Consider the following 26,155-nt stretch of genomic DNA (forward strand, 5'->3'; position numbering starts at 1 on the left):
TTACCCTCTGTATGTCCCAGCTAACTTCTCTATGTCCTAGTTACCCTCTGTATGTCCTAGCTACCCTCTGTATGTCCCAGCTACCTTCTGTATGTCCTAGCTACCTGAATGTCTGTGCATGGTACTGGCTTTCTGGCAGTTTATTCAATGATTGTATTTTCTGACTCATTGTACCTGCCCAATACCCTGCAATTTGTCTGTCTTGCTTAGATTTTTCATGAGACAAACAATCATTTCCTAACTTTGCTTTCTTGATGCAACACAGGACCATGGTTTTGTGGTAGTGATGCACAAATTCCAAAGATATGTAAGGGTTAACATAAAAACCTGTGACATCAGCCTGTGATAGGAGCCAGATGGGAACAGTTTAGAAGAGGGAGTGCAGGTTTAGAGGAGGAGAGGGAGGGTAAAAGTCTGCTTTTCATTTGGGGCAGGGATTGTGAGACTGGAATTGCCTCTCTCAGTTCTGAGCTGCTAACTTCCATCCCAGCAGCAGAGCCTTTTCACCACCCAAAATCCACAGCCCCAAGGGAGGAAGGAAAGACCCTCTGCCCCGCAGAGCATCTCAGAAGTACTGGAAGAGGAACATGACTGGCACCTATCTGTGAAGTGACAAGTTACATCCCTTCAGCTCAGGGGTAAGCTGATAGGAACCAGGTTGTAATTCTGTGTCAGAAGAATGTGATAGAAGGGATTTAAATAGGGGGGGTTGAAATCAATCATCCTAGAGGGAAAATTGATGGTACCAGAACTTTGTTTAACATAAAAACAAGCAGTGCAAAAAGTTCCTTAATATGACATGCACTGACATACAGTGAGTTTTAGGAAACATTCGGACAAATGGTGTTTGTGTTAGTCTGTAGATTTACAGATAGATAGATAGATAGATAGATAGATAGATAGATAGATAGATAGAGGTGCAGTACTATTATGCAGACACATGAAACCTTAGGAAATATTTAAACACAGAATGCAAACATAAATATATATAGAAATTAAGCAGCATAATGCCAATTAACAATACACAGTTAAATACAGCGACATGCAGTGACGGCTGGTGATATACAATTAAATACATAAATATAGTGATACAGTCTGCTAAATTCAATCCAGCCCTCTAGCCTCCCCGGCTCATTTACTGCAGCTCAATGATCTCTCCATTATTTAGTAAATCAGTTACAAAGTAAAACATAAGATTTGGTGAAACTATAGAGGATGGCGAAGACGGTGAACACAGAGAAACTGTAGAAACCTCTTTCTGAATTGTGTCCACTGAACGATAAGCACCAATGTGCTGTATAAATACATGCAGTGCTTTATAGCCACATGCACTGAGCTATATAGTAACATGCAATGCCTGTGTACTTATCATATTCTGTTCTGTCATTTACCTGAAGATCATTATCTGATTATTTTAGTATTGTGTCTTACAATCTATATTTTATCAGTAGCAGAGTTTCATAGACTTAATCTTTTCTACTGGTTTAACTCACTGGCTATATTTTCTATTTAACATGTTTTTCTGAGATCAAACCATCATTGTTATACTTGAATAAATATGTTATTGTTACCTAATTAATGTGTTTATATATAAGTTTGCTGCTAATATTGTCCTACCCTCTTATTAATTGGAATAATTTGGTCACGTTGTATGATAAAATGATTATTACTGCATTAGTGTAAAGCGGTGCCAGTTTCCAGGTGCTGGTGAATGAGTATAAGTACACAATGACACTGATTGGTGATACAAAACCATAAAACAAACTAAACAAATGAATACAGTTGGAGGAGGGTCCGGTTCCAAAGAGCTTACAATCTACTTCTTTGCTGTCTTCTGTTGTTCTGATATAGTGCTATTAATTTGCTCCCAGTTATGTTTTGTGTTTAATTTAATGCTATTAATTATTTGATTGATCTGACATAAATTGGCAGTTCTGTTACCACTTCAAAAATATATACTTCTATTCCAAAAGGGGTGGGATTCACACCATATGCATTGGGCAGGTGATGGATAAATTAGGAAACAATTATTGTCAAAGCAATCCATGGACCACTCCCAAGTTTATCTACAGTGAGGCTGCATCTTTTCTGAGCCCCCTAGAAAATACATATTCAAGGTCCCAGAATTCAAGCTTATAGCAAAAACTTACCATGATTTTGCATTGCTCCCTCTGTAATTAATGTGGTGCTGATGTGAAGTTTTAATCAAATTAAATAACCCCTTAATGCGCTATAGTCCTCTGTAAATTGGAAAATGTCAAGTAACAATTTAACAAGTTTGTCTATAGTGTGATTGCAAATATTAAGAATAGAAACAACAATCTAAACATAATACAAAGATTAATGTAGTAAAGTTTTAGTTTATGATTAAAAAGTGACAAATTGTTTCAGAGCAGCTCGACATCTTTTTTACTTTCAAATCTCCTTTCAATCATCCAGTAAGAGTCAGCACTCACTGAATAGCAGCCACCCACCTGACATAGACCAGATCATGGAATTACTCAAACAATGTCCAGATGTATGGTTTGAAGTCAATGCATTTCATGCTCAATATGTGATTCCTCTGGAACTATAACCTAGTTTCCCTCACAGGACTGATATACCTTCTTATGTCATTCATTCATGGATGTCAAGGCATAATGTGCAATCTAGATAAAACTATCATTACCACACATATATTTATAAGGCATATGCAAAGGATATTATTCTAATGTATTCGCATGTATTTTTTTATATAGGTTGGAAATTGAAAATGGATTAACTGTTCCTTATAAACCAATGAGCATTTTTTTTTAGTACTTTAGGAGGTGCCTAAGAGATATTTATTTTTCCTATTTAAAAATAAAATCCAGACGCACAAGTTGACTCTAATGAATGACATTTTTATTCCGTTATAATGCGTTTAATCAAGACTTATGATTAAATTCATTATAACAGAGAAAAATAATGTAATTCATAGCATCAACTTGTGCTTCTGGATTTTATTTTTAAATTTGATTTTAAGGCTTTTGTCATGGTGAGTAGGTGAGAGTTAGATAAGACCGCAAATTATAATAACTGTCCATGTTAGCATAAATGTGTATCAAAACAATTTATTACTTAATGATTACATCTATGTACTGGTGTATAATTATATTTATCAGTGTTCTATCATTTTTCCCACAACCAAGAGTAATCACATCATATATACTCACAAACCCATACTTAATATAAAAATGCCTTATATTAATATAATATAAAACAAAATAATGACAAAGCTAATGTAAAACCTTTGACTCAAGAGTGCAGTATTCATTTAAGAAGATGATCCTATATTATAAAAGGCCAGCCAGGTATGTTTGTCCGATGCAGTCATGCGCAGTAGAGACTAAAGAAAGATCAGTCAGTGAGGATCAGACAGCAGAGAGGGGGCGGGAGACAGGGGGGGCATTGGGAGGGGAGTGGGTGGGAGCGGGAGATGGGGGCGCGAGCGGGCGGAACCAGGGGAGGCCACAATGGGGGAGTGGGTGGGGGGGCCACTGCACTACATTAAAAAAAAAAGTTGAGAGCGGAAGGGAAGGGGAAGGAGGGAGAGGGGATCCAAGTGGATAGGGATTTTGGCCCGTGTACACGGGCTTTAGGACTAGTTTTTTATAAATCATGTCTCCAAAACCTTTTAAGAAGGGTCCATTCCCAAAACATCAGCCATCAATCAAATGTCCCAGCAACTCCTTAAAGTGATGGCAAACTCTCCCCTTTATAAAAACAGATCCGGAATGTTAGGGATATTTTAGATGGAGTTTTATTCATCAGGTAATAAAGATGCCCTATAACCTACTTTTTAATTTAGATATGAAATTCAAATTCCCCGCTCTCCCCGCCCACTTCAAAAGTCTATTTTTCGGTTAGCTAATAGTCTGATTTGTTCTCCAATCAGCAATCTAGCTACAACAAAAGTGTGTTAAGGGGACACTAAACACCTGCTTAAGATTTTCTGAACTTACTGTTTCTGAGGAATCAAAATAAACTAATACACTGTTCTCAATGCTGTATGTTCATTTTACTATAAAACTCTTCATGAAGACTCTTCATATTTTCTCTGCTTATCCACAGCTTGTATTTTCCTATCTATGGTGCCATCTTGTAACGTGCGTTCCACACAGGCACTGCAGTCACATGACACGTGTGCACGGCAGCTTCTTCTCTCACTGATGTAACTTATTGAAGGCAGCCAAATCGTCAATGCTCATTCACTGTAATGCATTGCAGTGTATGAGGACAAAGTTTAATTTTTATGTGTGTAATACAGTAACTGCTTCTTATTTTATAAAACATGTTATGTACCCTGAACAGATCTCCACAGTCTTTGTTTCACTCACTGTTTATAACTGAAAGAAGCAATCACCAGCCCGATGTTCAGTGGCAGAGGAGAGGGGGAGGAGGGAGGAGGGAGGAGGGAAAGGGAGAGAGTCTAGCAGCCGTTTTTTTTAACTCACTGTTATTCAGAGAGATCTCTGCAATATCCAAGGAAATATTTATCTGTGTGTTCAGAGATCTGAATAGCAGTTACTGTATTACACACATAAAATTCAACTTTGTCCTCATACACTGCAATGCATTACAGTGAATGAGCACTGACGATTTGGCTGCCTTCAATAAGTTACATCAGTGAGAGAAGAAGCTGCCGTGCACACGTGTCATGTGACTGCAGTGCCTGTGTGGAACGCACGTTACAAGATGGCACCATAGATAGGAAAATAAAAGCTGTGGATAAGCATAGAAAATATGAAGAGTCTTCTTGAAGAGCTTGTAGTAAGATGATTATACAGCATTGAGAACAGTGTATTAGTTTATTTTGATTCCTCAGAAACAGTTTAGAAAATTTTAAGCAGGTGTTAAGTGTGTCCCTTTAAGGGGAGAGCGCTGATTGGAGAAAAGTTCAAACCTTTAGCTCACAGAAAAATAGACTTTTGAAGTGGTTTGCAAAGTGCAGGCTATTTGAATTTTATATCATATCAAAGCCGACATCTCTTTAATGCGGGCCTATACTTTCAATGGATAATGCAGCCACCCTAAACTTTACACAAATTGTGAGTTATGTGTTGCACTTGCTGAAGTAATTACTTCTAGGGAAATAGCAAAACACATTTAAAAAATATTAAAATTGAGTATTTTATATATATATACACACACAATTAAAATGTATATTTATTACTGAAATAAATATTTAAACAGTGTTTTAAAGCATATGGTATAACACAAGCTGTTTGACTGGGAAGGGCTCAAAGTTATATGTATATATACATACATATATATATATATATATATATATATATATACAGGGAGTGCAGAATTATTAGGCAAGTTGTATTTTTGAGGATTAATTTTATTATTGAACAACAACCATGTACTCAATGAACCCAAAAAACTCATTAATATCATAGCTGAATAGTTTTGGAAGTAGTTTTTAGTTTGTTTTTAGTTTTAGCTATTTTAGGGGAATATCTCTGTGTGCAGGTGACTATTACTGTGCATAATTATTAGGCAACTTAACAAAAAACAAATATATACCCATTTCAATCATTTATTTTTACCAGTGAAACCAATATAACATCTCAACATTCACAAACATACATTTCTGACATTCAAAAACAAAACAAAAACAAATCAGTGACCAATATAGCCACCTTTCTTTGCAAGGACACTCAAAAGCCTGCCATCCATGGATTCTGTCAGTGTTTTGATCTGTTCACCATCAACATTGCGTGCAGCAGCAACCACAGCCTCCCAGACACTGTTCAGAGAGGTGTACTGTTTTCCCTCCTTGTAAATCTCACATTTGATGATGGACCACAGGTTCTCAATGGGGTTCAGATCAGGTGAACAAAGAGGCCATGTCATTAGATTTTCTTCTTTTATACCCTTTCTTGCCAGCCATGCTGTGGAGTACTTGGACGCGTGTGATGGAGCATTGTCCTGCATGAAAATCATGTTTTTCTTGAAGGATGCAGACTTCTTCCTGTACCACTGCTTGAAGAAGGTGTCTTCCAGAAACTGGCAGTAGGACTGGGAGTTGAGCTTGACTCCATCCTCAACCCGAAAAGGCCTCACAAGCTCATCTTTGATGATACCAGCCCAAACCAGTACTCCACCTCCACCTTGCTGGCGTCTGAGTTGGACTGGAGCTCTCTGCCCTTTACCAATCCAGCCACGGGCCCATCCTTCTGGCCCATCAAGACTCACTCTCATTTCACCAGTCCATAAAACCTTAGAAAAATCAGTCTTGAGATATTTCTTGGCCCAGTCTTGACGTTTCAGCTTGTGTGTCTTGTTCAGTGGTGGTCGTCTTTCAGCCTTTCTTACCTTGGCCATGTCTCTGAGTATTGCACACCTTGTGCTTTTGGGCACTCCAGTGATGTTGCAGCTCAGAAATATGGCCAAACTGGTGGCAAGTGGCATCTTGGCAGCTGCACGCTTGACTTTTCTCAGTTCATGGGCAGTTATTTTGCGCCTTGGTTTTTCCACACGCTTCTTGCGACCCTGTTGACTATTTTGAATGAAACGCTTGATTGTACGATGATCACGCTTCAGAAGCTTTGCAATTTTAAGAGTGCTGCATCCCTCTGCTAGATATCTCACTATTTTTGACTTTTCTGAGCCTGTCAAGTCCTTCTTTTGACCCATTTTGCCAAAGGAAAGGAAGTTGCCTAATAATTATGCACACCTGATATAGGGTGTTGATGTCATTAGACCACACCCCTTCTCATTACAGAGATGCACATCACCTAATATGCTTAATTGGTAGTAGGCTTTCGAGCCTATACAGCTTGGAGTAAGACAACATGCATAAAGAGGATGATGTGGTCAAAATACTCATTTGCCTAATAATTCTGCACTCCCTGTATATACCACTTTTTTCATATGGCTATATGAAAAAAAGTGATAGGCACTCATAGGCTTTAATTCCAAAAATATCCACAGCATTATTTTTAATATAGGTAACATTTATGCTGATTATTTTCTCTAATTCATCTAAGAGTACTGGGAAATAGCATCACATGAATCTGGTGCTGCTCTTTATTCCAAGAGTACTCATCTGCACCATATAACTTCTGGTCATGTAAAATGAAACTGTTAATAACTTAAGAATTATAGTTCAGGATATGAGCGGTTTTCAAGCACAGACAAATTAACAGATTTAAACCAAGTGATTTTCATGCATAAGAATGTCATGTGGATATACAGTTGCTATAGATATTTTGAGAATGTTTTCCATATCATATAAACCTGTAAGGCAAGGAGAAGTAACTGGAACAAAAACTCAAGATGAGGGAGGGGAGAAAGTAGTCAGAAAGCCAGAAACCAGTAAACTGAATCCATGGAAACCAGATGTTAAGGAAAGTTTTCATGAAGTAGTTGTCAGTCTTTCCATAAGCATGGCCTCCTGTAATCATCAAACACAGGAGATAGAAGGGGGCTCCCTCTGCTTCCAGGCTGCAGATACATAACATCTAGCCAAAATAAATCTAGTTACTGTCATCCTCTAGACACTAGCATGTAAGGGAGGTTCCTGGGAAGAGATATCATTTTCATTGGGTTATTGGGAATCTCTGATTTGAGGGATCTTTTGGACAGGATCAGATCATACGTGTCCTCACTACAGTTCCACCAGCACAATTTTATACTGAATTTCCATAACAATTATATTAATGGATACCAATGCATGTTATTATGGTATGTGCATTAGTGTACACTAGAATACTCACTAAAACTGTTTCCATAGCAACAAAAATACTATTACAAATATATTAATTAAACATTTTCTAATTCGAATATTGCATAATTTGATTTGAATAATGCAATATTTGAATTAGAAAAATTAAAATAGAATACTACATTTAAAGATAGCATTAAAAATACTATTACATTAAATGAATGTTAGAATTTTGTACAAGCATTCAAAATGCGAAACGAAGAAACGTGTTAAAATTAGTTTAATTTTAAGAATGTTGCACAAAATGTTCCCTACCTGTTAGTTGATTGACATGCAGAAATAGCGATGTCTTGCCGCTGTTGGTGAGACCAGCACTTCTACAGTACTTGCGATGGCTGGCACACAGGGTACTGGGTTAAAGGGATATGAAACCCCATTTTTTTTTCTTCAGAATTCAGATAGATAATGCGATTTTAAACAACTTCTATTTAAAAATGTCTTTGTTTTCTTGGTAACTTTTGTTGAAAAGTAGCCTGACCATTACTGCAGCACTATATGGCAGCAGTTTTGCAAGAATGTTATCTATTTGCAAGACAGAGCACTAGATGGCAGCACTATTTTCTGCCACATAGTGCTCCAGAAACCTACCTAGGTATCGCTTCAACAAAGAATATCATGGGAACGAAGCACATTTTACAATAGAAGTAAATTGGAAACTTTTGCAACATTGCAGGTTCTGTTGGAATCACAAAAGAACATTTTTGGGTTTCATATCCTTTAATGTTGAATTTTGTAGAAAAATCATTAGACAAATATTTCTAAAGGGTTTTGATTAGGGTTGCCAGGTGTCCAGTATTCAACTGGACATTTCAGTATTTTAGCAGGCTGTCCAGTAAAATTTTCACTAAAATTCTTGACAGTCAAAATGTCCAGTTTTTTAAAGACAATGGGGCCGATTTATCAAATGGTGGGCGGACATGATTCGCTGTAGTGACTCATGTCTGCCTAACATCGCTAAATGCAGACAGCATACTCTGTGAGTATTTAACATTGCACAAGCATTTCGTGTGAAATGCTTGTGCAATGCTGGCCCCTGCACATTCGCGGCCAAACTGTCGCTAGCAGGGGGTGTCAATCATCCTTGGGGGGTGTTGTGACCCCACCTAACATTGTGCCCAGTCACTTAGCGCTTGTCCAGTATTTTTGTGATGGGCAGCTGGCAGTGAGATAAATCCAAAAACAAATCACTAGTCACTGAGTAGCAATAGCACTTAGTGACCAGCATTTTTCTCTTATAAAGCGCAGAGCTTTCCCAACACTGCTGTTTCCTGTTTAGGAAAACTTCTGGAAAAATTCTTATTAGTTTGAAAAATAATCTAATTTTATGAATAATATTTGTGCTTTCCTCAGTGATGCTATCTTTTGCTAATGCATTTTTAAGCATGTTTGTTTCTGTGTGTATATAGTATGTCTGGCACTGTATCTCAAAGAGACTGCTAAGCTGTGGGGTAATACAGTCAGATAGAGATTTTTTAGTAAATGCATCCTCTCTGAAATCATACAGCTTTAGCACATGTGTCAGTGTGTTATCCAAATGTGTATCAGACATACTGAATGTCCATGTGAAACCAGCTCGTATGACAAACGACCTTGTCAAAAAATAAATCCTAACAATTCCCCCAGGGCTTTCCGAGACTGGGGAGTGAGAAGTCTTGGTGATGGCCCAACAGTGTGTTTATGAGCAGGACAATGGACATGGCCAGGAGTGTTTTTTAGGTTGGCTGAAGTTTTTCATGTCCAGCACGGAGCTGGGGCAGTCCTTAAAAAATGGATCCTTTGCCCTGGCTGGAGATGTTGTAGGCGTGAAATTGGGCCAATCTCCCAACCCGTGACAATCCCACAGGATTAGGGAAGATGTTGGGAGGTCTGTGTAACAAACAGGGTTAGACAGACATAATGGGTCATATCATACCACCTGTGGCCCTATTCCTATGAATTAGAGTCTGCTTAAAGAAACATAACATTTTCAAATACCAATTAATTAGATGCATGGCGGTTTGAATTAGTTAAGTGATAAAAATTATGAATGGGATATAACTTTCTTTTAATTTCAGAGGTAAACTATGAGAAACAGATTAGAGGAGAGATTTTACACAAATAATCTAAAGCAAATTTATATGGAGAGGACATAATTTTCCCTTCTTTCTACAATCAGCCATGTCTGCACCATATTGCTTTTGCAGACCCTCTCATAGGCTGTATGAACATACATATGGCTGGTGCTTATATTAAACCGAATAACCACGACCCTTCCTATGTTATTAGTTGGATACTTTGTTATTGCTACTGAGCACTCCCTCTCTAAACAGTTTGCCCCATTCTTCCTCTCTCATTCTATCTTCACCCTTCCTCTTTCGTCTGTTCTCCCCCTCTCCTTTTACCCCATGGGAGTTGTAGCTTTGGTTTAAGCTGACACTTTGCTGACACATACAAGTCTAGCAGCAGCTTCCCATAAATGGAGAGTTTTCAGCACCAAGGAGTGCTGGCATCAGAGAGAGAAAGAGAAATACCACATCCAAGACACACATTACCCCTTAGTGCCAGGTTCGTATGAACTGCACAGCAAAGCTGTGTGGGAGACATATTTAGCCTTAAAGAATTATTAAACAGTAATTACATGCAATTACATAATGATGTATTCAAAGCAAAGAATATCCTTAGAATAATATGTAAATGTAGGTTTTACAATTGTATTAGTTATTTAAATAGTGAAGATATAAGAATAAAGGTTTGGTTACCTTAATGTAGTTTTTATAAAGTAATAGGTGCTGTCATGTCTGAACTTAAGTTTTCAATTTATGTCTCTCTTCTGCTGAGGATACTTAGGAACATATATCAATCAGGCAATGAAAGAGACAACAAACAAGGCTGTGTGGAAACCATGTTAGATAATCCTGTGTTTCACAAAACCTTGTTTGCACACCCTCTTTTATTGTCTGTTTTTTTAACTGCCTCTTCTTGTCCTCTGCAGGAGAGAGATACATAAAAAAAAGTTCAAACATGATGGCACCCATTACTTTATAGAAAGTCAATGGAATTTAGAAATACAATAATTTTCAAAGTTGAATTACCGGAAAAGGGGAGAAAACAAATAATGAAAGTATATAGTTTTTTTAACAGATAATTCAACATTTTATATTATAATCTCATACTGGTTAATATCCCTGTAATGCTTAAACTTCTACAGTAACGTGCAGCAGGACCGATATACTTTCTATTCAGTCTGGTTTTGAAAAAACAAAAATAGAATAGCTGTGATGAGCCTGCTGTGGGTATAACGTATACTCTCTGATAACAAGCGCATTAGTGGTTATTCCATAGAAAACTATTTTTTTATCTTAGTTTATATAGCGGGCTTATCAGCTGTCTTGGAGCAATAGCATTATTCCATCTTGTATGTGTTTATCAGGGCTTGGTGCAGGGAGAAGAGAACTTCTTTCATAATAAATTATTCATGTTTCTTTGAAGTTGGGATTCTCAGTTATTTCTTTGTATCTTAAATCATCAGTTTATAGTTTGTCTGAATTCAGTTTTTAACAAGGGCTCAAAAATATTTCCATAATAGGAAAAACGTAAAAACAAAACATTTGGAACACAATTACAACGCTTCTTGATAATAGAAGTAAATTGGAAAATTATTTAAAATTGTATTTTCTCTCTGATTCATGAAATAAAAAATAGGGGGTTGTGTACCTTTAAGGTAGAGCACAGTCCTTATAAATAACAGCCAATGGAAAACATTAATTGCCTTTTTGCCTCCCACGTTCCTAAAGCTTAATGATTTCTACATTCATTAGGGAATGGGTCACAAACCAAAATGTAGGACTTGGTGAACTTTAAGAGGCAGTTAGTTAATTTTGCTTTTTAAGACTTTGTGATAGATTACGAGTGGTGCTGCATTGGAGCCCTTTGCAGTCAAGTAGATGAAAACATGAAAAATCATATTTATGCAATATTCATACTGTAAATTTTCACATTCCAATGTTCTTCACGTAGGGGAGTATGTTCTAAGTATTTTTAAATATATATTCCTATGTATATCTGTATATATCTATACCTATATATACAAAATAAAGAAAGTGTTTTTCAATCCTTCATTTAATATATGTATATGTCCAAAGATAGTCTTATCCTTTATTCACCCCACATGGCTATTGCCCTAAGACTTCATATGAGAGGCAACAACAGTCTCATCAGAAACAATTAGATCAATCATGGAGCGTAATCACTGTTGTGAGTAAATGTCGGTGTGGGTCTAATACACAATCTTCCTTAAAAAGTGTCTTACTCATGCAAGAAACCGCTATGCGGCTACCCACTTACCGACCTCACCGGATATTTCCTCGATAAGTGATTGCTCTTGGCATCCTGGAAGTTGTTATCCACCGCTATGTCCGTATTTTTACTTCAGCATCGAAGCAGCCCTCTGTACTTCCGATGCCCTTCCGATATCCAAACACTGGAAACAGCGTGAATACGTGTAGATGCATTTGTGAGACGTACCACGTGTACTTACTCATCCAATCAGATTGGAGAGAATCCGGGACAACTTTCTTGAATGATAGCAAGCCTCAATAGGGAAGTCTAGCTGTCCACGCCAAACTGGGGTATGAATGGAGCACTTTAACACCGCTATTGCACAACTGCTGACCTGAAAAGTTCACGAATCCACAAGCCCAAAGTTTCTCAGCAAAAAAGTGCAAAATAGCGGTAAAAACATAAACTTTATTCAAGTGTAGTCACACTCATTAAAACATGGGGGTACCAGCATAAAAATAGAACGAAAAACAAAAAACAAAAATCAAACATGAGAACAAATAGCTGACATGTTTCGGCACACAGCCGTAATCATAGCTAATGGGCACACCTGCATTAAACCTTTAGTACCCTTCTCTAAATTCTCATTGGTTGCAATAAAATCATGTTGAGATTGTCACTCCTCCCTATTGTTTATTTGTAACTTACAATTCAATCTTGATTAAATATAATAGGATAGAACTCCTAACTAGAGGAACATAATTCTAACAAAATTATGTCTATTATATTTGATATAAATTCAAATTTAGAAATACTTAGCCAGACTAATGTTACAACAATAATAAATTATAACTAGATAGATAGCAGCAGTTTTAATATCTTATATATTTTATAAAAGACCTTAATAGATAGTGGAAAAAGCTGTAACCATACAATTCCTCCATTATAAATATTGAAAAACTAATTGCATCCAAATACGTTGATAAAGAATGTATGAAAGATTCCATGAAAAAGTGTAGAGTGTTTTCTAACACCCAATACAGCAACGAATTTGGACTTGGTATATAGCTAATGAATTGACAAAAAAAATCAAATTTATTCATTCAGGATTATTCCTATCTTTATTTAAGTATATACTATACCAAATCCGGTATATAGCTAATGAATTGACAAATAAAATCAAATTTATTCATTCAGGATTATTCCTATCTTTATTTAAGTATATACTATACCAAATCCGGTATATAGCTAATGAATTGACAAATAAAATCAAATTTATTCATTCAGGATTATTCCTATCTTTATTTAAGTATATACTATACCAAATCCGGTATATAGCTAATGAATTGACAAATAAAATCAAATTTATTCATTCAGGATTATTCCTATCTTTATTTAAGTATATACTATACCAAATCCAATTTTACTTTCAACTTGTAATACGCACGCTAACCAATGTGCTCAAAAAGCTTACTTCTACCGAATTTTTTGCGGGAGCGCTAAATAGAGTGCCTCTTGTTTTCAAGTCCTTTGTTATTTAATCCCTTACGGCTAGATTTAGAGTTTTGTCGGTAAGGACCTGCGTAGCTAACACCGGCTTCTTTCTGGCCGCACCATAAAAATAACTCTGGTATTGAGAGTCCACATAAAGGCTGCGTTAGGCTCCAAAAAAGGAGCGTAGAGCATATTTAACGCAGCTTCAACTCTCGATACCAGAGTTGCTTACGCAAGCGGCCAGCCTCAAAAATGTGCTCGTGCACGATTCCCCCATAGAAAACAATGGGGCTGTTTGAGCTGAAAAAAAACCTAACACCTGCAAAAAAGCCGCGTTCAGCTCCTAACGCAGCCCCATTGTTTGCTATGGGGAAACACTTCCTACGTCTGCACCTAACACTTTAACATGTACCCCGAGTCTAAACACCCCTAACCTTACACTTATTAACCCCTAATCTGCCGCCCCCGCTATCGCTGACCCCTGCATATTATTATTAACCCCTAATCTGCCGCTCCGTAAACCGCCGCTACTTACATTATCCCTATGTACCCCTAATCTGCTGCCCCTAACACCGCCGACCCCTATATTATATTTATTAACCCCTAATCTGCCCCCCACAACGTCGCCTCCGCCTGCCTACACTTATTAACCCCTAATCTGCCGACCGGACCGCACCGCTATCATAATAAAGTTATTAACCCCTAATCCGCCTCACTAACCCTATAATAAATAGTATTAACCCCTAATCTGCCCTCCCTAACATCGCCAACACCTAACTTCAATTATTAACCCCTAATCTGCCGACTTGAGCTCACCGCTATTCTAATAAATGTATTAACCCCTAAAGCTAAGTCTAACCCTAACACTAACACCCCCCTAACTTAAATATAATTTTAATCTAACAAAATTAATTAACTCTTATTAAATAAATTACCTTACCAGCCCTTATTAGGGCCCTTTGCGGGGCATGCCCCAAGAAGTTCAGCTCTTTTGCCTGTAAAAAAAAACATACAATACCCCCCCCAACATTACAACCCATCACCCACATACCCCTAATCTAACCCAAACCCCCCTTAAATAAACCTAACACTAAGCCCCTGAAGATCTTCCTACCTTATCTTCACCATACCAGGTTCACCGATCGATCCAGAAGAGCTCCTCCTCCTGATCCAAGCCCAAGCGGGGGGCTGAAGAGGTCCATGATCCAGCTGAAGTCTTCATCCAAGCGGGGCAGAAGAGGTCTTCCATCCGATTGAAGTCTTCATCCAAGCGGGATCTTCTATAGTCTTCAGCCAATCGGATTGAACTTGATTCTGATTGGCTGATTCCATCAGCCAATCAGAATATTCCTACCTTAATTCCGATTGGCTGATAGAATCCTATCAGCCAATCGGAATTCGAGGGACACCATCTTGGATGACGTCATTTAAAGGAACCGTCATTCGTCGTTCAGTCGTCGGCCAGGATGGATGTTCCGCGTCTGAGGTCTTCAGGATGCTGCCGCTCCGCTCCGGATGGATGACTATAGAAGATCCCGCTTGGATGAAGACTTCAATCGGATGGAAGACCTCTTCTGCCCCGTTTGTCGTCTAACGCTCACTTCAGACACGACTCTAAATACCGGAGTTAGAAAAATCCCATTGAAAAGATAGGATACGCAATTGACGTAAGGGGATCTGCGGTATGGAAAAGTCACGGCTGAAAAGTGAGCGTTAGACCCTTTTTTGAGTGACTCCAAATACCGGAGGTAGCCTAAAACCAGCGTTAGGAGCCTCTAACGCTGGTTTTCACGGCTACCGCCAAACTCTAAATCTAGGCCTTAGTAACCAGACCATTTTTCAATTTTCTTACAGTTAAGGACCAGGACTGTTTTTACATTTCTGCAGTGTTTGTGTTTAGCTGTAATTTTCCTCTTACTCATTTACTGTACCCACACATATTATATACAGTTTTTCTCGCCATTAAATGGACTTTCTAAAGATGCCATTATTTTCATTATATCTTATAATTTACTATAAAAAATTATAAAATATGATTTTTTTTAAAAAAACACACTTTTTCTAACTTTGACCCCCAAAATCTGCTATACATCTACAACCAGCAAAAAACTCCCAAGCTAAATAGTTTCTAAATTTTGTCCTGAGTTTAGAAATACCCAATGTTTACATGTTCTTTGCTTTTTTTTGCAAGTTATAGGGCAATAAGTACAAGTAGCACTTTGCTATTTCCAAACCATTTTTTTGCAAGTTATAGGGCAATAAGTACAAGTAGCACTTTGCTGTTTCCAAACCATTATTTTTTTTCAAAATTAGCGAGTTACATTGTAACACTGATATCTGTCAGGAATCCCTGAATATCCCTTGACATGAATATATTTTAGAAGAAAACCCAAAGTATTGATCTAGGCCCATTTTGGTATATTTCATGCCACCATTTTACCTCCAAATTTGATCAAATAAAAAAAAAATCGTTAACTTTATAATAAACTTTAGGTTTTTCACTGAAATTATTTACAAGCAGCTTGTGCAATTATGGCACAAATGGTTGGAAATGCTTCTCTGGGATCCCCTTTGTTCAGAAATTGCAGACATATATGGCTTTGGTATTGCTTTTTGGTAATTAGAAGGCTGCTGCGCACCACACTTGTATTATGCCCAGCAGTGAAGGTGTTAATTAGGTAAGCTTGTAGGGTTAGTTTTAGTGTAGAGATCAGCCTCCCACCTGACACATCCCACCCCCTGATACCTCCCTCCCCCACCTCACAATTGTCACCTCCATCTTAAGTACTGGCAGAAAGTCTGCCAGTACTAAAATAAAAGGCTTTATATATATATATATATATATATATATATATATATTCTGCAGTGATGGATCCCCCTTAGCCCCCAACCTCCCTGACCCCCCCCCAACAGCTCTCTAACCTGCCCCCAGGGTTTGCTAAAAAATTTGCTTTTTTATATGAAAAAAACATTTTTCTGTAGTGTAGCTGCCCCCTCAATACCCTACCCCCAGATCCCTTTCCCAACACTTATCCCCCCTCTCCCTCCTTCCCTTTCACTAAAATGTTTCCATAGTGTAGTGGTCCCACCCGCTTCTGCCCCCTCACACGCGTGACCGGACCTCTCTGCATCTGAAACCGGAACTGTTCCAGCGATCGGCCGCCCACCTGCCTCCCTGCTATCCCTCCCACGCCACCAATGATCTGCACCATCGCTGGCCGATGCAGAGAGGGCCACAGAGTTTCTCTCTCTGAATCGGTTGCTTAAAAAAAAGGTATTGCACGATGCCTCAATATCGAGGTATTGCTGCAATACCCTGAAATTGGCTGGAAGCAATCACGATCGCTTCCATCGCTTGAAACCCCAGGCACGTCCTATTGGATTTAATTAATGTAATTAATTTAATTGTAGTGTAAGGTTAGGTGTTAGTGTAACTCAGGTTAGGTTTTATTTTACAGGTAGATTTTTATTTATTTTAGCTAGGTAGCTAGTAAATAGTTAATAACTATTTAGTAACTAGTCTACCTAGTTAAAATAAATACAAACTTAGCTGTAAAATAAAAATAAAACCTAAGATAGCTACAATGTAACTCTTAGTTATATTGTAGCTAGCTTAAGGTTTATTTTACAGGTAAGTATTTAGTTTTAAATAGGAATTATTTAGTTAATGATAGGATTTTTTTATTAGATTTATTTTAATTATATTAAAGTAGGGGTGTTAGGGTTAGACTTAGGGTTTAATAACTTTAGTATAGTGGCGGTGACGTCGGGGGCGACAGATTAGGGGTTAATAACTGTAGGTAGGTAGCGACGACATTGGGGCGGTAGATTAGGGGTTAATAATATTTAACTAGTGTTTATGATGCGGAAGTGCGGCGGTTTAGGGGTTAATATGTTTATTATATTGGCTGCGATGTCGGGAGCGGCAGATTAGGGGTTAATAATTTTATTTTAGTGTTTGCAATGCGGGAGGGCCTCATTTTAGGGGTTAATAGGTAGTTTATGGGTGTTAGTGTACTTTTTAGCACTTTAGTTATGAGTTTTATGTTACTGCTTTGTAGCATAAAACCCATAACTACTGACTTTCAGTTTACGTTATGGATCTTGTAGTTTTAGGCTGTACAGCTCACTTTTTGGCCTCCCAGGCAAACTCGTAATACCGGCGCAAAGGAAGTCCCATTGAAAAAGGACTTTTTGAAAGCTGCAGTAGTAACATTGCGTTCCGGCCAAAAAAAGGGTGCGGTGCAGCTAAACCTGCAAGACTCGTAATACCAGCGGTAGTGAAAAAGAGCCATAACGCTGCTTTTTCACTCATACCACAAAACTCGTAATCTAGCCGTTTGTAAGTCTATAATACAGGTATATAAAACATATGAACTTATATAAATGTTGTATTTCTAGCTTTATTCACTAGAGGGCAGTGCTGCATCCTGAAAACCATTGAGTAGACTAGAGCAGAGCTTTGCAAACTTTTAATGTTGGTGACACACTTTTTAGACCTACATCATTTTGTGACACAATAATTCAGATGTACTAGCAAACAGGAGGTGAAACTAACTTGTTTCAAGAGATACCGACACATGCATAAATTATATAATAACAAAATGTATTTACAAGTAACAGTAGGTATGTGCAAGAATTAAAATGTGATATGCGTAGCAGGCAGGACGGAAAGTCGGAAACCAAAAAAAAAAATTAAAAAGAATTTTAAATTAAAAAAAAATTGTGCTGAAGCAGGGACACACCTACACACTGCCACCGACACACTAATGTGTCCCGACACACAGTTTGGAAAGCGCTGGACTAGAGTATACAAGCAAGACGTCTGTATGGGATTATTTTAATTAATTTATTTATTTATTATTTATTTATAAAATATTTTACCAGGAAGGATACATTGAGATTTCTCTCGTTTTCAAGTATGTCCTGGGACCACAAAACATTGCATTGATACAATGGGGTACAATAAAATACAAAAACAATAATAATACACAATATATGCAAACATTTTACATAGAACAGGTAGGAAATATATAATCAACCATGACAGGTGCATTATGTTTTGAGACATGCAGAGAGGGATCTCTTAACGGATATTAGGCTTGGGGAAGGTTTGAAAGTGTGCGGGAGGTCGTTCCATAATTGTGGCGCTCTGTAGGAAAAGGAGGATCGAGCTGCTTTCTTTTTGTATTGAGGCAAGCTAAATAATGTGCTGGTATTGGATCAGAGGTTATAGGAGGTGGGAATAACCGGTGAGAGCATTCTGCTCAGGTAGGGTGGGAGCTTTCCAGAAAAGCACTTAAACACAAGGCTGGAAAGATGGAGGGTGCGTCTGGATTCAAGCGGCAGCCAGTTTAGTTCTTTTAGCATGTCACAATGGTGGGTCCTGTAGTTACATTGTAGCACAAAGCAGCAAAATGAGTTATACAATGTATTAAGTTTATTAAGGTGAGTTTGCGGTGCAGGTGCATATACTACGTCCCCATAATCCATGATAGGCATCAACATTTGCTGTAAATCTTTTCCTTTACTGTAGGGCTGAGGCAGGATTTGTTTTTAATTTGTAATTAATTATTAAAGGGACAGCATGAAACAATTTACTTCTATTATCTATTTTGCTTAGTTCTCTCAGTATCCTTTGCTGGAAAGAATACTTAGGTAGGCTCAGGACCTAGATGCTGATTGGTGGCTTCACATATATGTGTATTGTAATTGGCTTAATTATGCGTCCAGCTAGCTCCCAGTAGTGCGCTGCAGCTCATTCAATAAAGGATACCAAGAGAATGAAGCAAAATTGATAATAGAAGTAAATTGTAAAGTTGTTTAAAAATATATGTTCTATATGAATCATGTCCCTTTAATAAACAGCTTTGTGCAATATCCTGTATGGCGTTTCCCCATTGTTTTACAATTTGAAGTCATTCAACCATTACAATCAGAAACTTTGACAGATTTATCACAATCCATCCAAAAATACTTTCCAACCATTTTGTTTTAGATTTTCTACCTCAATTGTCTTATCCTCTTGTAACACTACTTGTGTCTGTTTCTCTTGCTTACCTTGTCTGTTTGCACGGTTTTGATTTGTTTTTTGTTTTTCAATATTGTACATGCTTGTGGGCAGCTCTAAGGAAACTGCAAATGGGGGCTTATGGCTATATAAATGTATCATCTACAAAATGTTTATGCAAAGAAAAATCTAGTGTGCAATGTCCCTTTAAAATGATATTAACTTATTCAAGAGACATTGCACTTCTTGTTCTGTGTAAAAAGGCTGCTTCTCCTGCGCTAGCCGTATGTGTTTAACTAGATTTTTTTGTTTTATTGTATGTGTAATTCAGGCAACTGCTTTTCTAATGGAAAGTTTAGAAAAGTAAATAAAAAAATAAAAATCTAAACTGCATACAGTAGGTAATATCTCATTGGTCAGAATAAGGCTCTATGCTCATTTTAAATTGAACAATGTAATGAAAACTGCAACTGAAAATAAAAAATGGCTGATTGTTTCACATTAACGTTTTAAATGATTTGAATGAATTTGCAAGCTTGAACTATAATGATATACAAGCTATACAAACTTTTGTCCTCAGTGTATGGGAGCATGACAAGCACAACAATATAATAATACCAGTGACAACATGTGCTGCAGGAGACTGATGCTTGTACACAAATGATAAATATCATTTAAAAAACGGTGGCTCATGTTATGTAGTTTTTAAACTGTGAAATAAATCTGTGAAAACTCACTGCTACTATCGCAGGATGCAACAATATGGTCGCTACAAGATGGCGGCATCTTGTATAAAGATGCAGAGCTTTGCCAGTTTGCTTCTGTAATGGGTTAAAATAAGAGAAAACCTTTAAAAAAGAGCTGCAGGTTCAGACGGAAAACTACTAGCATGGTGAGTAGTAACTCTGCTACTGTAGTTGTACCCTGAAGTTCCCTATAATTAAAAAAAAAAGATGTTGTGGCAAAAGGGATATTGTATATGGCAAAGTGCTGGACTGGAAAGTGGTCAAAGGTGAATGTGTATGTGCAAAGTATGTTATAACTTCATTTTGATTGGACTCGAGAGTTGCTAATGCACAATAGCGCTAATATATTTGCTCTCCACCTGTAATCTACCCATTAGTTGCTTTTAAACATCATTTATCAGCTCAGGAAGACAATATCCTGCATGTGGGAGTAAACCAGATACAATTTCAGTAACTCTGATCCCTAGCATACCTGGGTGATGAGGGGTTACTGAGGCAGCTGGAATCGAATCGTGTGTGAGAAGGGATTTAAAGTAAGGATTTGATTACTTTCTGACAGATGTCTTTAATCCCTCTGATTCCAAAATTAAATGTTTAATATAAATATTTGAATAAGCAAAATACTGCAAGATAATTAACTCAACCGCTGCCTCTGGGAATGGCAGAGAAATCACTACATTAAGAATAATTATATATCCAACATGGGCCTTGTGAGTATACAAGTCTGTAGCTCTCATGTGAGTCACAGACTTGTATATTTACAGGAAAATGTCTCTTCATTGCAGTTTGCATTGTGAGGAGTAATGTTGATTTGCTGACAATGCACAAGTTAAAGGGACATTCTAGTCCAAAAGAAACTTTTATGATTCAGATAGGGCATGTACTGTAATTTTAAGCAACTTTCCAATTTACATTTATCACCAATTTTGATTTGTTCTTTTGGTATTCTTAGTTGAAAGTTAAACCTAGGTAGGCACATATGCTAATTTCTTAGACCTTGAAGGCCGCCTCTTATATGAATGCATTTTGACAGTTTTTTACTACTAGAGGGTGTGTGTGTCATATAGATAACATTGTGTGTCATATAGATAACATTGTGCTCATGCACGTCGAGTTACCTAGGACCCAGCATTGATTGGCTCAAATGCAAGTCTGTAAAAAGAACTCAAATAAAGGGGCAGTTTGCAGAGGCTTAGATACAAGCTAATTACAGAGGTAAAAATTGTATTAATATAATTGTGTTGGTTATACAAAACTGCGGAATAGGTAATAAGGGATTATCTGCCTTTTTTAACAATAACAATTCTGGTGTAGGCTGTCCCTTTAAACAATATACCTCTTAGGAACACTTCTTTTAATGACAAAGTAACAGTTTTAAACTGTAAAGATTTCTTCTAATTAACTAGAACACAGCCATTAAATAAATAGTTTCTATTTTACTTCAGTAACCAAATGTACCTCTTCCTTTTAGTATACTTTTCTGAAAGGTAGCTCGTTTCCATGACAGTATACTGAGGTATTCTGAGAAGTGTGCATGGTTCCTGACCACTATATTGCAACTGTGTTAGTACTCAAGCAACATGCACCCTCCTGAGCATACCTCAATATACTGTAATGGAAAGAAACTAGGTTTCAACAAAGGATGCTAAGACAAAGAGATTAGTTTAATAAAAGAAGTAAAATCAATTTATTTATTTTTGCACTAGAGTGCTGGGCAGGAGGGTGGTAGATGTTTAATGTGGTTTGATATAGTCAAAATGCAGTTAATATCATATATTCCATAACAACAATATACATGGAATTGCATAATACAAATTGTACCTGATCATTTATAAAAACACACTTACTATACTATTTTGAGACAGATATTTACTCTCCAGTATGTTGTACAAATTATCCTTTTAGAGACTCACTTTTTGGTTATCATTGTTAGCTGGTCCATAAATATTTAGATAGCTACTAAATTAGCTTCATGGGCTAATATACAAGTTATGAAAAAAACTCTTACGTTTTGGGTGGAATTGTCACACTTGCTGGCGGGTCTGGAGAGTGAAGCTCATATGCAGAGGCATGTTTGTTTACAGGCTCTTGTTTATTGAATGGGGCTAGTGTAACGTTCTTACTTTTAGGCATCATGGCTCATGAAGAATACAGGAACTGGTATCACAGGTAGAATACTTACAAGGCTATATAAGTGTTGCTGGAACACAAGATACAGCAGAGACTGAGCAGTGGCAAATCACAGCAGAGGCTGAGCAGAGGCAAATCACAGCAAAGGCTGATCAGTGGCAAATCACAGCTGAGACTGAGCAGAGGCTGAGCAGAGGCAAATCACAGCAGAGGCTGAGCAGAGGCAAATCACAGCAGAGGCTGAGCAGAGGCAAATCACAGCAGAGGCTGAGCAGAGGCAAATCACAGCAGAGGCTGAGCAGAGGCAAATCACAGCAGAGGCTGAGCAGTGGCAAATCACAGCAGAGGCTGAGCAGTGGTAAATCACAGCAGAGGCTGAGCAGAGGCAAATCACAGCAGAGGCTGAGCAGTGGAAATCACAGCAAAGGCTGATCAGTGGCAAATCACAGCAGAGGCTGAGCAGAGGCAAATCATAGCAGAGGCTGAGCAGAGGCAAATCACAGCAGAGGCTGAGCAGAGGCAAATCACAGCAGGGGCTGAGCAGAGGCAAATCATAGCAGAGGCTGAGCAGTGGCAAATCACAGCAGAGGCTGAGCAGTGGCAAATCACAGCAGAGGCTGAGCAGTGGTAAATCACAGCAGAGGCTGAGCAGAGGCAAATCACAGCAGAGGCTGAGCAGTGGAAAATAACAGCTGAGGCTGAGCAGTGGCAAATCACAGCAGATGCTGAGCAGTGGCAAATTACAGCTGAGGCTGAGTAGAGGCAAATCACAGCAGAGGCTGAACAGTGGCAAATCACAGCAGAGGCTGAACAGTGGCAAATCACAGCAGAGGCTGAACAGTGGCAAATCACAGCAGAGGCAAGCAGTGGTAAATCACAGCAGAGGCTGAGCAGAGGCAAATCACAGCAGAGGCTGAGCAGTGGAAAATAACAGCTGAGGCTGAGCAGTGGCAAATCACAGCAGATGCTGAGCAGTGCCAAATTACAGCTGAGGCTGAGCAGAGGCAAATCACAGCAGAGGCTGAGCAGTGGCAAATCACAGCAGAGGCTGAGCAGTGGCAAATCACAGCAGAGGCTGAGCAGTGGCAAATCACAGCTGAGGCTGAGCAGTGGCAAATCACAGCTGAGGCTGAGCAGTGGCAAATCACAGCTGAGGCTGAGCAGTGGCAAATCACAGCAGAGGCTGAGCAGTGGCAAATCACAGCAGAGGCTGAGCAGTGGCAAATCACAGCAGAGACTGAGCAGTGGCAAATCACAGCTGAGGCTGAGCAGTGGCAAATCACAGCTGAGGCTGAGCAGTGGCAAATCACAGCAGAGGCTGAGCAGTGGCAAATCACAGCAGAGGCTGAGTAGTGGTAAATCACAGCAGAGGCTGAGCAGAGGCAAATCACAGCAGAGGCTGAGCAGTGGAAATCACAGCAAAGGCTGATCAGTGGCAAATCACAGCAGAGGCTGAGCAGACGCAAATCATAGCAGAGGCTGAGCAGAGGCAAATCACAGCAGAGGCTGAGCAGAGGCAAATCACAGCAGGGGCTGAGCAGAGGCAAATCACAGCAGAGGCTGAGCAGTGGCAAATCACAGCAGTGGCTGAGCAGTGGTAAATCACAGCAGAGGCTGAGCAGAGGCAAATCACAGCAGAGGCTGAGCAGTGGAAAATAACAGCTGAGGCTGAGCAGTGGCAAATCACAGCAGATGCTGAGCAGTGGCAAATTACAGCTGAGGCTGAGCAGAGGCAAATCACAGCAGAGGCTGAACAGTGGCAAATCACAGCAGAGGCTAAACAGTGGCAAATCACAGCAGAGGCTGAGCAGTGGAAAATAACAGCTGAGGCTGAGCAGTGGCAAATCACAGCAGATGCTGAGCAGTGGCAAATTACAGCTGAGGCTGAGCAGAGGCAAATCACAGCAGAGGCTGAGCAGTGGCAAATCACAGCAGAGGCTGAGCAGTGGCAAATCACAGCTGAGGCTGAGCAGTGGCAAATCACAGCTGAGGCTGAGCAGTGGCAAATCACAGCTGAGGCTGAGCAGTGGCAAATCACAGCAGAGGCTGAGCAGTGGCAAATCACAGCAGAGGCTGAGTAGTGGCAAATCACAGCAGAGACTGAGCAGTGGCAAATCACAGCTGAGGCTGAGCAGTGGCAAATCACAGCTGAGGCTGAGTAGTGGCAAATCACAGCAGAGGCTGAGTAGTGGCAAATAACAGCAGAGTCTGAGCAGTGGCAATTTACAGCAGAGGCTGAGCAGTGGCAAATTACAGCTGAGGCTGAGCAGTAACAAATTACAGCAGAGGCTGAGCAGTGGCAAAACAAAGCAGAGGCTGAGCAATGGCAAATCACAGCAAGAGGCTGAGCAGTGGAAAATCACAGTAAGAGGCTGAGCAGTGACAAATCGCAGTAAGAGGCTGAGCAGGGACAAGTCATACAAGTGCTGGTAACTGAAGACAGACTTGGTCCCAGGCGCTGCAAGGTTTGACATTCAATAAGGGAGTAGTAGCCATGAGTACTAATAAAATATAGAGGTAACAAGTATGCTAAGGGATTGCAGAGGACCAGGTGTACCCATGAGCTGCAGCAGACAAGGTAAACTCTGGTGGAGCCGCAGAGGACAAGGAAAGTTCAGGAACTGGAGCAAATAGATAAGTTACAGAGCTGCAGGGGCGAAAGTGCTCAGAAGCTGTAGTTTAAGGTAGGAAACAAGGTCCGACTAGCAGGGTTGGTATCTCTCAGGCAAATACAGTACAAGGGTAATCCAGAGGATTGCTCAGAAAACAAGCAAGGTAGGAATTCCAGCATGTCAGTCCAAAATCAGGCATAAAAGCAAAGGTTCACACACACACACACACACAATCAGGAACTAGCCAATCTCAATACCAGAAAGTAAACAGCAAAAGGATTATTATTCCACTACTAGAGGCACAGACTCAGTAAAGTCAATGTTAGGACAGAGACTGATTATGGGAGGCAGGTATAAAGGGATAGGAAAGTCAAAATTAAACTTGCATTATTCAGATGGAGCATGAAATATTATGACACTTTTAAATTCCCTTCTATTTTCAAATGTGCTTCATTCTCTTGTTATCCCTTGTTGAAAAAGAATACTCACATATCCTACTCTAGTTTCTGATTTGTGCCTGCACACATCTGTCTCTTGTGATTGGCTAACTAGATGTGTTCAGCTACTTGCCAGTAGTGCAACACTGTTCCTTCAGCAAAGGATAACAAGAGAATGAAGCAAATATGTTAATAGAACTAAATTGGAAAGTTGTTTAAAATGGTATGTTCTATCCAAATCATAAAATAACATTTTGGGGTTTCCTTTACCTTTAAATAGTTTGTTGGTAATTGCACATTACCAACAGCTGGTAGAAGGTGGAGTCAGAGAGCCTGAGAGAGAAAGCAGAAAACCAACAGGAAAGCATCCCCAACTAGCCCTCTGGGGGCTCAGGGGAAAGTTGCTGGGATACACCATGGGAAACCTGATAGGGGCATAACAGGAATATTCTCCAGAAGGCATGCTCACTCTCACTTACTTAAAGGGACACTGTACCCCAAAATTTTCTTTCGTGATTCAGATTGAGCATGAAATTTTAAGCAACTTTCTAATTTACTCCTATTATCAAATTTTCTTCATTCTCTTGGTATCTTTATTTGAAATGCAAGAATGTAAGTTTAGATGCCGGCCCATATTTGGTGAACAACCTGGGTTGTCCTTGCTGATTGGTGGATAAATTCATCCACCAACAAAAAAAGCTTAGATGCCTCCTTTT

General features: G+C 38.9%; 1 protein-coding gene across 6 annotated transcripts in view; it reads left to right on the top strand.

Annotated features, from left to right (window-relative positions):
* The first annotated feature begins 440 nt into the window (after positions 1-440).
* Positions 441-26,155, top strand: part of COL6A3 (collagen type VI alpha 3 chain) — a 149,208-nt gene continuing 123,493 nt past the window's right edge. For 3 of the 6 annotated variants that reach the window (XM_053698857.1, XM_053698858.1, XM_053698861.1), the window contains exon 1: positions 441-638. The gene's annotated coding sequence lies outside the window, so the exon portion shown is untranslated. The remainder of the gene's footprint in view (positions 639-26,155) is intronic. The other 3 variants (XM_053698860.1, XM_053698862.1, XM_053698863.1) reach the window with 1 other exon arrangement.

Source organism: Bombina bombina, chromosome 1, assembly GCF_027579735.1.
Source record: "Bombina bombina isolate aBomBom1 chromosome 1, aBomBom1.pri, whole genome shotgun sequence".
Lineage (NCBI taxonomy): Eukaryota > Metazoa > Chordata > Amphibia > Anura > Bombinatoridae > Bombina > Bombina bombina.